The following is a 14,537-nucleotide window of genomic DNA, read 5'->3' as shown; positions in this document are numbered from 1 at the left end:
GCTTTACAGGGTGCCTCTGATATAAGCCTGACTGCTCGTGCCAAGCAGCCAAGGGGTGAGCAGGTAATATCTCGGTGTGTAACTCCCTTACCGTGACTAGAATAAGGGTCCCTACTTGGGCAGGGTGCAAGCCCTGCCAACTAGAGACCCCCATTTCTAACATAACCTGCATGGGTTACCTTGGTACCTGTGTGAGCAAGTGCTTCAGCAACCACATAGAGGTAATACATGTGTCTGGAGAGGAATGCTCTGGGGGTTGGCATCAGAAGAAGTGGAAAAGGAATCGCTGGTGAGTGCTCCTAAAGCTCTGCTGGGGTTTCTGTGAGAGGGCTTGTTGGTGACTTCTCTCAAAGGACAGCAGTACCTTTGGGGAGAAGAATGCTTGGAGACTGCTCTCAGGGCGCTGTAGGAACTCTGGGAGAGGGGAGACCGAGTGACTATCATCGGCGAGCTCTGGTGACTGACATCAGAGGAGGCTTCAGTGACTGATCCCTAACCTCGGGAGGATCTCTTGGGAGGGGACGTCTGGTCTCAGACAGGCTCCTGGTGCCTGCTGGTGTTTGACAAACATCCCCCGCCCCCACCGCTCCTTCGCCACCCCTGATCTCAGGCGCAAGCAGTCACTTGAACTCCTGTGGCTTTGAGCATTAATCCTCTTAGGGTCGGCAGCACCTGAAGAAAAACTATTTACGGACACATAAACAGCCTGTGCTTTACTGCAAATACCCCCCTACCCCCCACTCTCTTAGAGTATGAGGGGCCACAGCCTGTGTCCCGTCCGGGCAAAGGACAAACAGTGCGATCACATAACGGCAAGGTGTGCCCCACCCCTCGCCCTCCTGAGCCAGAGGCTCCCGGGCCCGGCCCTCTGATTGGCTGCGCCTGCCTGGAAGGATTACAGGTCCAGGGGTATTTCAAGGGGATGAGCTGGGGGGTCTCAGACCACTTATCAAGAGAGGGAGAAAAGCGCCAGCGCCTCGATGAGGCCCAGCCAACGCTGTGAGTACTCACAAAACCCAGGTATTGGGGGCCGAGATCAAGCGTACAGCACCTCTGGTGTCTTGGGGAGTCACGGGGGCGAGGAGGAAACTCAGCCTCCAGGTCAGCTGCACCCCGGGCCTCTCCGGGGAGCACCGGTGGAGGGGGGTGGGCCGGTCCAATGTAGTCCTGGTCTTTCTGGGGGGGGGGGGGGGGGGGGGGGTCGGTGGAGTTTCGGGCAGGGGGGGTAGGAGGTGGTCCATTTCCAGGACCGCGCTGTCTGTATCCGCGGATTATCTTTCTATTGATGAGAAGATAGGTGAGTGCCACCAAGGATTCAATGTTTGAAGTTATGATTTCGTCAACCAGTCAGTGCTTAATTTGAACCGGTGGTTGCCGGCGAGGGCCGCCGGCACTGATTTCTGGGGACCGCTGCTCGGGGCAGGGGGAAGGGACAGTTTTCAGGGTTGGTGCAGTTTTAGGCCTCGTGGCGGGGAGGGCTGGGTCAGAGTAGTTTTAAGGGCGTGGAGTCAATTTTTAGGGCTCATGCAGGGTAAAAGGGACAGTTTTCAGGGCTGTGGGGGGCTGTAATCTTTACCACATGTCCCTTTACCAATCATGTCTTTACCACGAAATTGCGTGGTAAAGGCAAGCATGGTAAAGACGTGGTCGTGGTTGAGACATGCGTTGTACCATCATACAACCAGAGGTGGGCGAGCCACTGAAAGCTCGAGCCAGTGTCGAGCCTGAAACCTGGCTCTGGCCCAGCTCGAGGTCCTGTTGGAACCTCGGATCCATAACGAGCCGAGCTTTCATGTAGCTTTTGCTGCCTCCCTCACTCTACCCAGGTTTGAGTCTCGACGTCGGCTTAAGCTTAAGATCCTCTCATTCTGGGCAAATCACTTAATCTCCCAATGCCTGTAAACTCTGCATGTGACCTTGTGTAATTAAACTGGCTTTCATGTAAAGCACTAGGCCTTCGAGTTGACTTTGGGCTATATTTTAAAACTGCACAAAATGCATTGGGTGGTAAAATATAAGCCTTAACATAAGGAAAGACAAATAGATGCCCCATTTAATGGCTGATTTGTACAAAGTGCAACTGGTAAATCTGTATAAATCGCAGTTTTCCGGCTTAAATTGTTCATTCTTAAGCAAATATATCATTTTACCAAAACGCTTTTTTTTGCTATTGTGTATAACAGCACTTTCAAAGTTGTGCGTTCAGGCCACCATTTGTACAAACCTATCACTTTTAATAAGTACTTCTCAATGCTGTGTTATATTGTGTCCATTAATGTGAAAGCTTCCACATTCTAAATAGATGGATGTGTGTAAATGTTTAATAGACTTTATCATATTTTATGTTATATGATTGTTGTACGATTTACATTGCAAATATTTTCAGGGCTCGGCTCGTGAACGGGCTCTAAGATCCGAGCCAGGCCCTTGGCTCGGCTCGCCCTATTCATTTGTTGGTTCTCCCAATTATACTTAAAACGTCAGCAGGTGCGATCTGGGGTTAGGAGTGAGGGGGGGGGGGCGTGGAGGGAAGTGCTGCGCTTCAGAGAGGGCCCCTAAAATGGCTCCTCGACTGTCTGCGCCTGAGCATGCCATTTTGTTAAAATGTTTATTCTAACGCAATAGAGCTTGAAGCCAAGTAAGGGGTGGAATCTTCCTCTGGGGCACGAGCGGCACATTTACAGATTACAGGCACTCTGACCACTTCCGCGGGAGGGGCGTGGGTGTGTGTGTGCGCGTGGTGCATGAAACAGACGAGAGGCTCACACACTACCACAGAGGGCAGCTCGCGTTGAAGGCATGGTGGCTGAGGTCTCTGCTGAGGGAACCTCATAGTACTAAGCAGTGCTTAATTTGTAAAATATTAAGTGCCTGGGCTCTGACCAGGAGGCCACTGCAGTTTACACCACCCTTCGTCCCTGTCATCGTTGCCAAAAAAAACTACTAACCATCTCTCTCCGCCTGCAAGTGCAGCAGTTCAGATTATTCCAGGTCCCCAAAGCTAAAGGAATTGCTGGGGAGGCAGGTATTAGTAATTTTTGAAGGTATATTGTTTTCCTAAACAACTGTTATACTGCTCATCTCTAAATTACATGAGCAGCGCCACCTTGTGGCAGACTACCCTAAGTGTGGTGTTGACAATTAGGTGCCGGTGCTCAGCATCGGAAAGCTTCGGCTCAAATTAAGCACTGGTACTAAGAGCACTAGAGGGAGAAGCTCGCTGTGTGGAGCACTCACATTCGGACACGCGCAGCTGAGGGCAGTGCTGAGGGAAACCCAGTAAGAGAACTGGAGCGGAAAGCTCCCACTCCTGGAGGAAGGCCACACTTAAACCACTTCTAAGTCTGAGAGGAACTCAACCACCAGGCACTGCCGAGATGAGCTTACTCTGAGGAGTCGGGCAACTCCTGAGAGAAGTTTACATGCTGCGCAGTGATGAGGGAAGCTCGCACTGAGAATGCTGCTCGACGAAGCGTAGACTTAGAGCGCTATTTGAAGAAGCTCAGATCGAGAGCATTGCACAGGGGATCTCAACTCACACTGAGGGAAGTTTACTCTGATCGCATTGCCGAGGGAAGCTGGCACGCACCCAGGACATTCCAGAGAGAAGCTCAGACCGAGAGCGTGTCTGATGGAAGCGCACACTGAGCGCCCTGCTGGGAGAAGCTCAAGGTGAAGGCACACTCGAGTGAGGCACACACTACCTAGGCACTCACTGAGGGAAGCTTGTATGTAAAGGAAGTTTAAATTCAGCACACTGCTGCAGGAAGCTTACACTGAGGGCGCGGCTGAGGGAAGCACACACCACCTAGGCACCACTGAGGGAAGCTTGTATGTAAAGGAAGCTTAAATTCAGCACACTGCTGCAGGAAGCTTACACTGAGGTCGCTGCTGATCAAAGCACACACCACCTAGGCACCGCTGAGGGAAGCTTGTATGTAAAGGAAGCTTAAATTCAGCACACTGCTGCAGGAAGCTTACACTGAGGTCGCTGCTGATCAAAGCACACACCACCTAGGCACCGCTGAGGGAAGCTTGTATGTAAAGGAAGCCAACATTGAGCACACTACTGCAAGAAGTTTACCCTGAGGGCGCGGCTGAGGGAAGCACACACCACCTAGGCACCGCTGAGGGAAGCTTGTATGTAAAGGAAGCTTAAATTCAGCACACTGCTGCAGGAAGCTTACACTGAGGTCGCTGCTGATCAAAGCACACACCACCTAGGCACCGCTGAGGGAAGCTTGTATGTAAAGGAAGCTCAAATTCAGCACACTACTGCAAGAAGTTTACACTGAGGGAGCTGCTGAGGGAAGCACACACTACCTAGGCACTGCTGAGGGAAGCTTGTATGTAAAGGAAGCTCAAATTCAGCACATTGCTGCAGGAAGCTTACACTGAGGGCGCTGCTGAGGGAAGCAAACACTGCCTAAGCACTGCTCTAGGAAGCTTGCATGGAGAGTACTGCTGAGGGACGTTGAATCTGAGCACACTGCTGGAAGAAGCTCAGACTGAGGCGTTGCTGGTGGGAGCTTGCACTGAGGGCAGTGCTGAGGGAAGCTCACACTGAGGGCAGTGCTGAAGGAAGTGCGCACCAAGGGCTCTTGCTCCCTCTAAGGGCACTGCTGAAGGTATCTCTCACTGAGGCAATTGCTGAGATAAGCATACACTGAGGTCACTGCTGAGGGAATCCTGCTCTGAGTGCAGCCAATACTGAGAGAAGAGATGGGTGAAGCTCACCCAGGCCGGGTTCTCTGAGGGGGGGCACTTGGTAAGGTGTGTTTGGAGGGGAAACTGGCCAGGTACACAGTACAATAGTGTGACAAGGGTGCCACAGGCCCGATGCAAGTCCGAGTAGAATGCTGTTAAGTTAATAGTTACAGCAATTTCCAGATTTGAATGGACTCCTCAGGGCTCTGAGCCTCGGTGCCACTACACCTGCTGCACCAATGGTAGCCACGTCCCTGCGGGTACACGTCATTCTGTGGGTGGAGAATCAAAGGCCCGTGTAGCTCTAGGGCGGGGACACTGCCCAAAGTGTGTTATGTTTGGAACAAGGCGTCATTTCATGAAGTGAGGTAACACACCGGGTGGTGAGGAAGTGCGCAGGGTGGCACGTTAGTGCTGTTTATTCAGCACTTAATGGCTAGAGCGGCAGACTTTGAAGCAGGGGTATCGGGGTCGAGTCTGGCGGGGGACGTTCAAGCATCCTGTGATTCTGGGCAACTCACTTAATCTCCCCAGGCCTAAAAAAACATGCTTCCGCGTGTAATGCAACTGGTTCTCATGTAAAGCGCTCTGATACCTTCGGTCGAGTTCGCGCTACATGCAACTAAAAACAAAAACAATCTGTGTTGCACCGCAGCTTTTGTGGACTATGGGCGTCCTTTTCCACCTGTTTTACATTTCTTCATTGACTGGTGTCTGTTTTATTCTATGTTCTGTTTGATAATGTTTTGTCAAAACATGTCCTGTCTCTTTCGCCGTGAATCTCAGAAGTCCACCATGGATGTGTGCGCCAAGTGACTTAGCGGGTCATTTAGTTCGTCTGGGATAAAGCGTTGTCTGTTCCAGCTACGAGAACTCTGCCTGTGAGGGCATTCACCAGTCGGATCCATAGCTTCAGTGTTGTGCGCATATGCTATGTTTAATGCAAGTTGCTGTGAAGGCTTTTAAGGTGGAAGCCTGTGTGGTGAGGAGGAGGAAGTGCTGTTGATGTTAAAACACTTTGCCAGCCACGTGGCTTTTGATGTCGTGCAGTGAACATTGCACACAAGAGTGTCAGGAGCTCTGTATATCATGTTTTGTTGGAAAGGACTGAATATGCTTCGAAATTCTAGCACACAGATTGATTTTGACTGTAGGCACTCACACTTGACTTTCGATCTTCAAGATGGGCACTTTTGCAAATTCAGCCAATCAAAAGCTCGCTAACTGAAGGGGGAGCTTTAATATACACTCCTCTTGGCCGTGGATCTACCTACCTTGGAATCCTTCAACACAGTAGCCATCTTGCCTTGGATGTGGTTGTTTGTTGAATAAACGACACACATCATACTGTCTTCAATAGTTCACTGCTTTTACATCACTTAGCGCCAGGAAGCCCCTTTAGCAGTTCAGAGCTCTAGAAATAAAATAAAGTAATATGCCTTGTATGGTAGGGGCAGTTGAGAGTTCATTATTAGCGGATTTTGTGGTATATCCAAACTGTGTCCGATGTTTGTGAGAAAGACAAAAAAGGGTAAACTGGCCCCCAGGACATTCAGAGCAACTGGAATTATAAGGCTGGGGAGGCCCAGATTATGCGGCAAGATTGAGATAATTATGAGACAAGAAAAGACAAATTATGCAGATTTATGTGGCACATTTTGTGATAGTTTTACTTAATTTGTCATTGTTACACATGGTAATATTGTATGGGAAAAGATTTTATCTTGTTAGTACCAGGTTTAATACCCAAGTATGGCAATAAGAAGCAACTGAAAGATGACCAGTCTCCCTTTGGAATGGTCTCCCACTGCGCAAGAACAGGTGTCGCCGTGTTCTTAGTAAATTATGAGCTGGAAACAACATTTTTGCAGCAAAATCTAAAGAATGTTCAGCAAATGATGGCTCATTTAGCAAATGCGGCAAGTCCATAATTATGTGGAAAAGGCAGCAGAATTGAATAATTCATGTATAGTTTGAGTAATGAGGTGAAAGAGCGGCTTTCATAGCGTTCCATCCAACGCCCACACAGTGACAAAGAATTACCCCTCAGGTGACAGAACAGCTGACATTCTGAAAAGGGCAAAATAATAGAGCATTAAGGAATCTGCTTAATACTATTTCAGGCAAAAATGCAACTCACCATTGACTAATACACAAGCCATGCTGATTTAGAAATACCACGCTAGGTAACACAGCCATTAGTGAAGTGTGGAGCGGGCACATTGTGCTTTGTAGAGGGCTCTCTGCACAGAGAGGGATAGTTCCCTCCGTCATACAGCCCATGCCTCCTCAAATCACTGGAGTTAGGAGGATAACTGTATACAATGACTGACTTTTCGCTTTATAAACCTTAAGATACCCAGTGTACCTGTTATTCGTCTAGCTTGTCTCTCTTGTTAGGCCTCAGCCTCTAAGGTCATATCTACCCTTCCAACCGGCTCGAACTAGCCCCTTCCACACAGTGCTTATTTTGAGCTAGTGGTTGCTTGTGGGGGCACCGGCACTCATTTTAGGGGAACAGCACTTATTTTTCTCCATCAAAAACTTACTGACAGCAAGAAGGGAAACAAAGCAGAATGATGGAGGAAGAGAAGCACAGAAAAAGCGCGTAAAAAAGGAGTAAGCAGGAACCTGCTAGAGTAAGAGAAAAGGGTTGGGAGTGTTTGGCATGAGATTAAAGAGGCATAAAGTGGATTTAAGACTTTGCAGCTTTGGAATTTGATGCACAGATATTTATTGCACCTGTGCATGCTTCCAAGCAGATATTTGGGCACCGGCATGCCTTCTTTTCCGAACTTAGCAATGCTCCCAACTTTCCACAATCTAACTAACAACCCCTATCCCTAGATTACGGTCAATCACACCTGGGTGTATTCTTATATTGTGCCGTACATTTGTAAGCCCAAGCCTCCCAAACAGTGTAACTGGTTGCAAAGACATTTTGGGGACATGCCAAAGCCCTACCTAGAAATGCATTCCACCCAGTGCTTACGTTTGGCACTGTCTTTTGTCACTTTCATTTGCCTGCTTCCTATTCGTGCCCCAGCTTGTCAGTCTTGTGTTAGTCTATACCATGGAGCATTGCCTCTATATCATGTGTGAGTTTGCCCAGAGTCTGTGAACAATGTCAAGGACCTACGTTTTTAGGTCAAGCTGAGCAGCAGCGCATTCTCACTCTGCGAGGCATGCAGTAGTCGAGTATGCTGTGTAGGTCTTGCCCACTCTCCGCCCATACTTTTCATTGACTGGTTTCATTGTCCTTGGTAAATGCTGGCTTCCGATTCATTATGAGGCTTGTTAGTCCCTCCTTGTCTCGATTTGGTACTGCCCATAAGGACTGGACCTTTTACTTGGCTCGTTACACGGTCAGCTTTATCTAGGGGGTCAGCATAATTTTGTTCATGGGCACTTATGGGGACAATGGCGGATGCTATTTTTTTGTATTTTGTATCCTGAGCGTGGCGCCCGCTTTAGGGAGATCGCGCCCAGTTCATTTATTTATTTATATTTAACTTTCACGTTGAGTGCGGTGTCCACTTTTGGGACACCACGCTCTTTTTATTTGTAATTTAAAAAAAAACTTTCATAATGAGTGTGGTGCCCGGTTAGGGACACCATGCTCTGTTTGTTTTTGTTTTGTGTTTTTTACTTTAAAACTGAGCGCGGCGCCGCTTCAAGGACACCGCGCTCAGGGTTAAAGTTAAAAATAAAAAAAGAAACTGAGCACGGTGTCCTTGAAGCGGCGCCGCGCTCAGTTTTAAACGTGTGTGTTGATCTTTAAACAGTGTGAGAGAGACAGTAAAGGGAGGAGTGAGACAGGAGGCATGTTAGATGGAAAGTTCGGATGACTGGTTGAGTGAGAGGTGGGTGTTGTGTGGACTGTGGAGCATATATATATATACCTAACCTGATGATGTGAGACCTATTGTATTGCAAATGCTTGTTCTTTTTGTGTCTCCCTTGTGTACTTATTTTCCCCCTTGTGCTCCTGCCTGTTCCTCTATTCTTCTCTCTTCCCACTCCCTATTGTTGCGATTCCATCTGCCCCCGCTCTCCTAGTGTAGCTTCCATGGCCCCCTGCCCTCCTTGTTGTTGCTTCTGTGTTTTCATGTCCCTTGATGCTTCTGCATCCCCCGTTGTTTCCTTGTTGCTTCTGTATCCCCCCACAATCCTCTGAGTTGCTTCTAATCCCTTTTGCTTTGACCCCTGTTTCTTCAGCTCTCTCCAGCCCACGGTAAAAGGTTCAATTATTCAAAATCATTTCAGCAAATACATAAAAATACAAATAAAAACAATGCAACATATTGTGTAATGTCCGACAGCGATAGCCTAAACTCACTCTCTTTAAGCTTCTCTATAGCAACTTACTAAAGAGCAGAACCAGCTAAAACAAGCATTGGCAAAGCCAATAGGTCTCACCTTTGGGACCTTATCAGTGTTTAGCCCTGCAGCACATTATCTTGTTATTAATCTGGTCATAAAAACACCTGTGTCTTAATTTATACTGTTGCCCACACCCCACAAGTTCCTATATTTAAAAAAATAATTCCTGAATAACATCTAGCATGTTGCACACCAGAGTCTTGTTAAACTAAACATATGTCCTTTATCTTTGAAAATAGAAATATGGGGGAGGAGGCGCACACCTGTTTGAGCCTGTAAACTGTTTATTCTGCTAATTCTCAATGGTGCGACAGTGTTACGCCTGCTGTCAGATCAAGCATCTTGTTAAATAGAGTAAAGAGTTATGATGCATATTTGTGAAATAATTATGTTCACCTAATTTTGATTTATGCAAATTAATGTGTATGACGATTTAAACATTACATTGGTTATGAATTATCACTGGTTTTAATTTGCTTATTATTTTTTGATCACTTAAAGAAAACTTGTAGGGTTCTTTAGTAACACAGTGCACGGTGTATACAACCCCGTCGGTTTGTAACTCTTTATTCTCTTTATCTTTGACAACATGTTTTCCCGTATTAATCCTGAAGCATGTGTGCCCTGTCTAAAAAGGTTAAATACACACACCAAAATCAGTTGTGGTATTAGCCAAAATGGAACGTCTTGAGAAATTATATGTAGAGTTGTCACATACTAAGCAATATGTACATCTTAGCTGTTGTTAGCAATAAAATCCCTAAAGCCCCATCGTAAGAACAAATAGCTAAGTATGGGAAGAGTATACCATCATGGCAGAAAGATTCAGCTCGATTCCGTGAGCCATCTGGATCTTACTTGCCTCAGCCAGTGATAGCCAAAGCAGTTTCAAATAGAATCTTCTGTTATCCACACATGCCCAGATGCACAAAAAAAAACTTCTATAGTGTAAAAACAATTTAGTCTTACCGTGCCGGCACAGTAAATAATTGTGTGTGCCCTGTATCTGCCAAAAGCTTAATGCTGGCACCACGAGTGATTTAAGTATTATGTCGAACAGTCTTGCGATCTATAAAAATAGAAAACAGACCAACCTCCAAAGCGATTTGTCATGTAGTTCTCTTCTCAATACAAAATAACTTCCATGCAAGGGCGAGCTGAGAAACGTAGTTTCACCGCCATCTTAGAATGGTGTTTTAACCCATGGCATATTGAAGGCTTAAATATATGTTGTATAGTTAAATACGCATGTACAATTAACTTCAAATCCACACCCATCCACAAATACATCACGTCTCCCTTGCCAGTACATGCTGCCTTAACTTGATGTGCACAATCATTTGCTCATGTATTGCTCCACACCCCATCCACGAGTGACGAGTGGATTGAAACTCCGTATTTTTTCCTGCTAACAAAAAAAACGGCAAGTGCTACAAATCCCTGAAGGGATCATTTAGTAAGAACCTAGAAGTTCTAAAAGGAAGGTTGAAACAAAGGTCAGCATGGACTGGTTGTTGAAGGTTGAGGGGGGAGCGAGGTGAAAGGGTGAGGAAGCGAGATGAAAGTGTCGGGGAGCAAGAAGAAGCAGCAATGGGCCTTGTCGAGGTTCGATATTATGCCAGGGGTTTTTAAAAGTGGCGATGTGGAATCCTGCTTATAAGAAGTGCTTGTGTTCAAAATGATCATATAGTAAGAACGTAGTAGTGCTAAAAGGTAGAATGAAACAACGGCCGACCTGGACTGGTACTTGGAAGTGGAGGGGGAAGCGAGATGAAAGGGTGGGGAAGCAAGATGAAAGGGTTGGGAAGCAAGATGAAGAAGTGACGGTGTGTGTGGGGGATTGAGATTATGCCACAGGTTTTAAAAGTGGTGATGTGAAATCCCGCTTAAAAGAAGTGCTTGTGTTCGAAATGTAAAAAAAGTTCCATAGCTAATAAATGGCACAATTAGAAGCAGACAAGTCCTCTGAAAATACTCCATGGGAGTTAACAATTGAGAAAAGGTGGGGCAAACAGGAACCATTATCTAATTAGAAGCAAAGCTTTTATAGGACACTGACAAAAGCCAAGCAAAAGCTGGAGGCGGGGTCTTAACCCACAGAGTGAATACAGCATGTCTTGAAGCAGTGCATGCGCGCTGCCTAGGCTCGACTTTAAAAAACTGATTAAAAGTTTGCGGCTCAATTAAATTGTAGCTAGCTGCTAAAAACACAGACATCCCTCATTATAGATAGTTAAAATGCAAATGCAATACATATCCAGTAACCCCATCTCATCATGGTCTTGTAAAAACAGCTAAAAACAAGCACATCAGAAACAGTTGGGCACAGGTACTAAAATAATAACTGATGCAATTTCCTCAAGAGCTGAAATGGTGGGGAAAGATGGCTGAGAAATTCACAGTCTTTTTAGAGCTCTATTATGTTATGGCAGAGTGTTACAATCTGCTGAAAGCTGCTGAAATGATAGCAAGCATGTCATAAATCATTGAACGTCCAAATGCTAACAATAGTAGAAAGCTCAATTTCATCATAATTCATTCAAAGTCAGTTGTGAATGCCTGTTCAGTCAAGAACATAGCAGAGTGAGCCCGACCTTTTAATTCTCAGGTAAATTGATACCAAGGAACTCAAAATGGAACCATCCCTAGAAAAAGTGCAAGAGCTATAATGCCCAAACGTTCAACATAATTTCCCCAAACTTCATTAATTTTAGGAATCTTCCAGATAATACGCACAAGTCCTCGTTTAAACATCTGTCTATGACTGCTTTACAAGATTTAATATTCAGTTATCTTAAAATTGGCACTAGCCAAAAGCACCTGGGACTGGTAAGATACACACACAAATAATATGGTGAAGCTTCTCTATTGAGGAGCGACAGCACCTACATTGGGGACCCCGATGACCGGTCAAGCAACCGTACTTATATACTTTCAATGGAATCTGACCCAGTCAGAGATTAAGTAAAAAACACCTTGAGTGTTTTGTTATGTTGCTGATCCAACTAGGATCATCAGCTAAAATACAAAAAAACGGCTGTACCTTTATATAGGCACACCCATTTGTGGTTCGCGTGGCTACAAAATGAAGAAGCAGGATGCAGCGTTAACTTTATTTTACTTTAGCTGCACTGCACAGCATTGGCGATGCTGTGCAGTGTGATTATAAACCACTGGCACAGCCAATAGGTCCTAAATGCAAAACCTATTGGCTTTACCAAGGCTTGTTCAGGTTGCAGAGGGCACTAAATGCAGCATCATGCTACAATAAAGTCAGAGACTCTTTGTAAGTATAGTGACTGACCTGAAGTAGAATCGCTTCAAATGAATTTTGAAAATACTATAGGACATATTCACAAAGGCAAAGACAAGTGTGAATTTACTCATTTGATTTCACTGGTTCATCTAGGTGTAATTCTACATTATTTTCCTTTTCACTATTTATAGAACCATATGAAACCATGTGGATTTCCTCACTGGTGTACAATTATTTTCGTTCCAATCAGGCAGAGCCCCCTTTAACAGAATTTACAAGTGAAAAGGTACTATTTTGCACACATAGGTGGAGATGTCCACTATTATTGCAAAGATCTATCTACAGGAAAGTGTGGGGAAAAATATTAGTTCATTATTCTTTAAAAAATATTTAAAATGTTGTACTACATTACTGTATAATAAACATCACTTGATGCATGTCCTGCTTGCCCCTACCTTCGAGCATGACCAATATAGTCTGGCCTTCCCAGATATAGATCAGACCTTTGACTCTATGTGCTGGAAATGTGTCTGGAAGGAATTGGACAGATTAGGACTAGGCCATAAATATATACAGTAGACCAAATTACTCCACCAGCAGCTAGTGGCATGGGTGCTGACTGGGAGATACACCTCGTCTGAGATATTTCTGCGGAGGGGCACGCGGTAGCGGTGCCCACTATCCCCCCAATGTTAACCCTGGCGATAGTGCACCTGGCGTGCCACCTCCAGCAGATACTGCAGGGGTGGAGAATACAGGTGGGTCTCATGGTGCATATCGTCTTGCTCTACACAGATGATGCAATGATCTATCTGCGTCAACCTGCCTTGTCTGTCACAATCCTACTGAACGTCATGAGGGAATCTGGGGACCTAACCCAGACTCCGAGTTAACCTTACTAAATTGGCTTTGTTCCCACTAGGGCAGTTGAAGGGGATACCAATTGCCCCAGTGCCAAAGTCGGGATGCACCTGGAAGGTGGATAGTGTCAAATACTTAGGGATGTACATCACACACGGTGGACAACAAATTCATGATCTAAACCTTGGAAGGGTGCTCCGTTATTTATGTCCATCTGTCATTTTTTAGAACATGTTGAAATTGTCCCTGATGCGTAAAATAGCACTCATTAAAATAGTAGTGCTGTCTTGATGTCCCTACATTCTACAAGGGGGCCATGTATGAGATCCCTCGACATGTGTTTCGGTAACTAGATCAACTGCTGGTGGAACCCTTATGGGCTGGAAACAGATGCAGAATAGGATTAGGCATCATTAAGTTGGAATGGGAGCGAGGCGGGTGGAGATACCTGACCTAGAGCTTTACTACCTGGCAGCACAACTACAGCATGCAACACATTGGCTGGGTGAGGGAGGGAATTTGGAAAAGTCACTTCTCAAAGGCACGTATGGGACCACCAACTTGGGGCCCTATTGATGAGGGGGAGGATAGACCTCTCTGCCCCATGTGATTCGGTTGATGTGCTGGCTCTTAGAGCAATCCAGAGAGTGAGACGAAGAGCACCAAATGCGCCAAATTAGACTTCTAGATAGTACGACCCTTTGCACAAATAGCCCAGGATATGCCTGTCGACCGCTGGCGTGTTGGAGGAGGCAACAAGTTGTCAGATCTTTAACCTGCAGCCCGCTTCACAACTATGCAGAAGGATTTGAGACAGTTGCCTGGGCCAGGGAAGTTCACCCAGTATGCAAAAATAGTGGCTACGCCCAGGAAGATGTAGCGGTTGTTCCCTGAACCCTCACGGACATTGGTTGCCATACTCACTCTAGGAGGGAGCTGTAAGTTGAGTACATAGTTATACCAACCAAGCTTTACATGCAGATAAACGGATGGCAGCTGAGAGTTGAGGAGGCCTGGCAGTGTATTTATGATGACCCATAACCCCCAAAGACTGGCTTCAAATACAATATGGTGTCCATAGGGTATCGATAAATGCAAGGTTTAAACTGGTGCATTAAAATGTTATACACATAGCCTACTTCTCCCCTTAAACACTTCACACTATATACCCATCCAGGGATCAGAACTGCATAAGCAATGGAAGTGTAGAGGCGGATTTATTTCATTTAATGTGGAATTTTCCAATTATTATGACCTACTGGGTAGAGGTATTGGCCCAAATCAAGAGAATAATGGGGTGAGATGTCCCACACACGGTTAAGCAATGTCT

At 45.9% G+C, this 14,537-nt stretch overlaps 1 protein-coding gene across 2 annotated transcripts in view; it reads left to right on the top strand.

Annotated features, from left to right (window-relative positions):
- The first annotated feature begins 847 nt into the window (after positions 1 to 847).
- The window catches only part of PDE6H (phosphodiesterase 6H), a 74,674-nt gene continuing 60,984 nt past the window's right edge, over positions 848 to 14,537 (top strand). The window contains exon 1 of one of the 2 annotated variants that reach the window (XM_085601008.1): positions 848 to 999. The gene's annotated coding sequence lies outside the window, so the exon portion shown is untranslated. Of the gene's footprint in view, positions 1,021 to 14,537 lie in introns of both variants that reach the window. The other variant, XM_085601009.1, reaches the window with a different exon arrangement.

The sequence above is a fragment of the Triturus cristatus genome, chromosome 4_2 (genome assembly GCF_964204655.1).
Source record: "Triturus cristatus chromosome 4_2, aTriCri1.1, whole genome shotgun sequence".
NCBI lineage: Eukaryota > Metazoa > Chordata > Amphibia > Caudata > Salamandridae > Triturus > Triturus cristatus.
The sequence above is the reverse complement of the archived record's forward strand: the minus strand, read 5'-3'. Positions and strand labels throughout refer to the sequence as shown.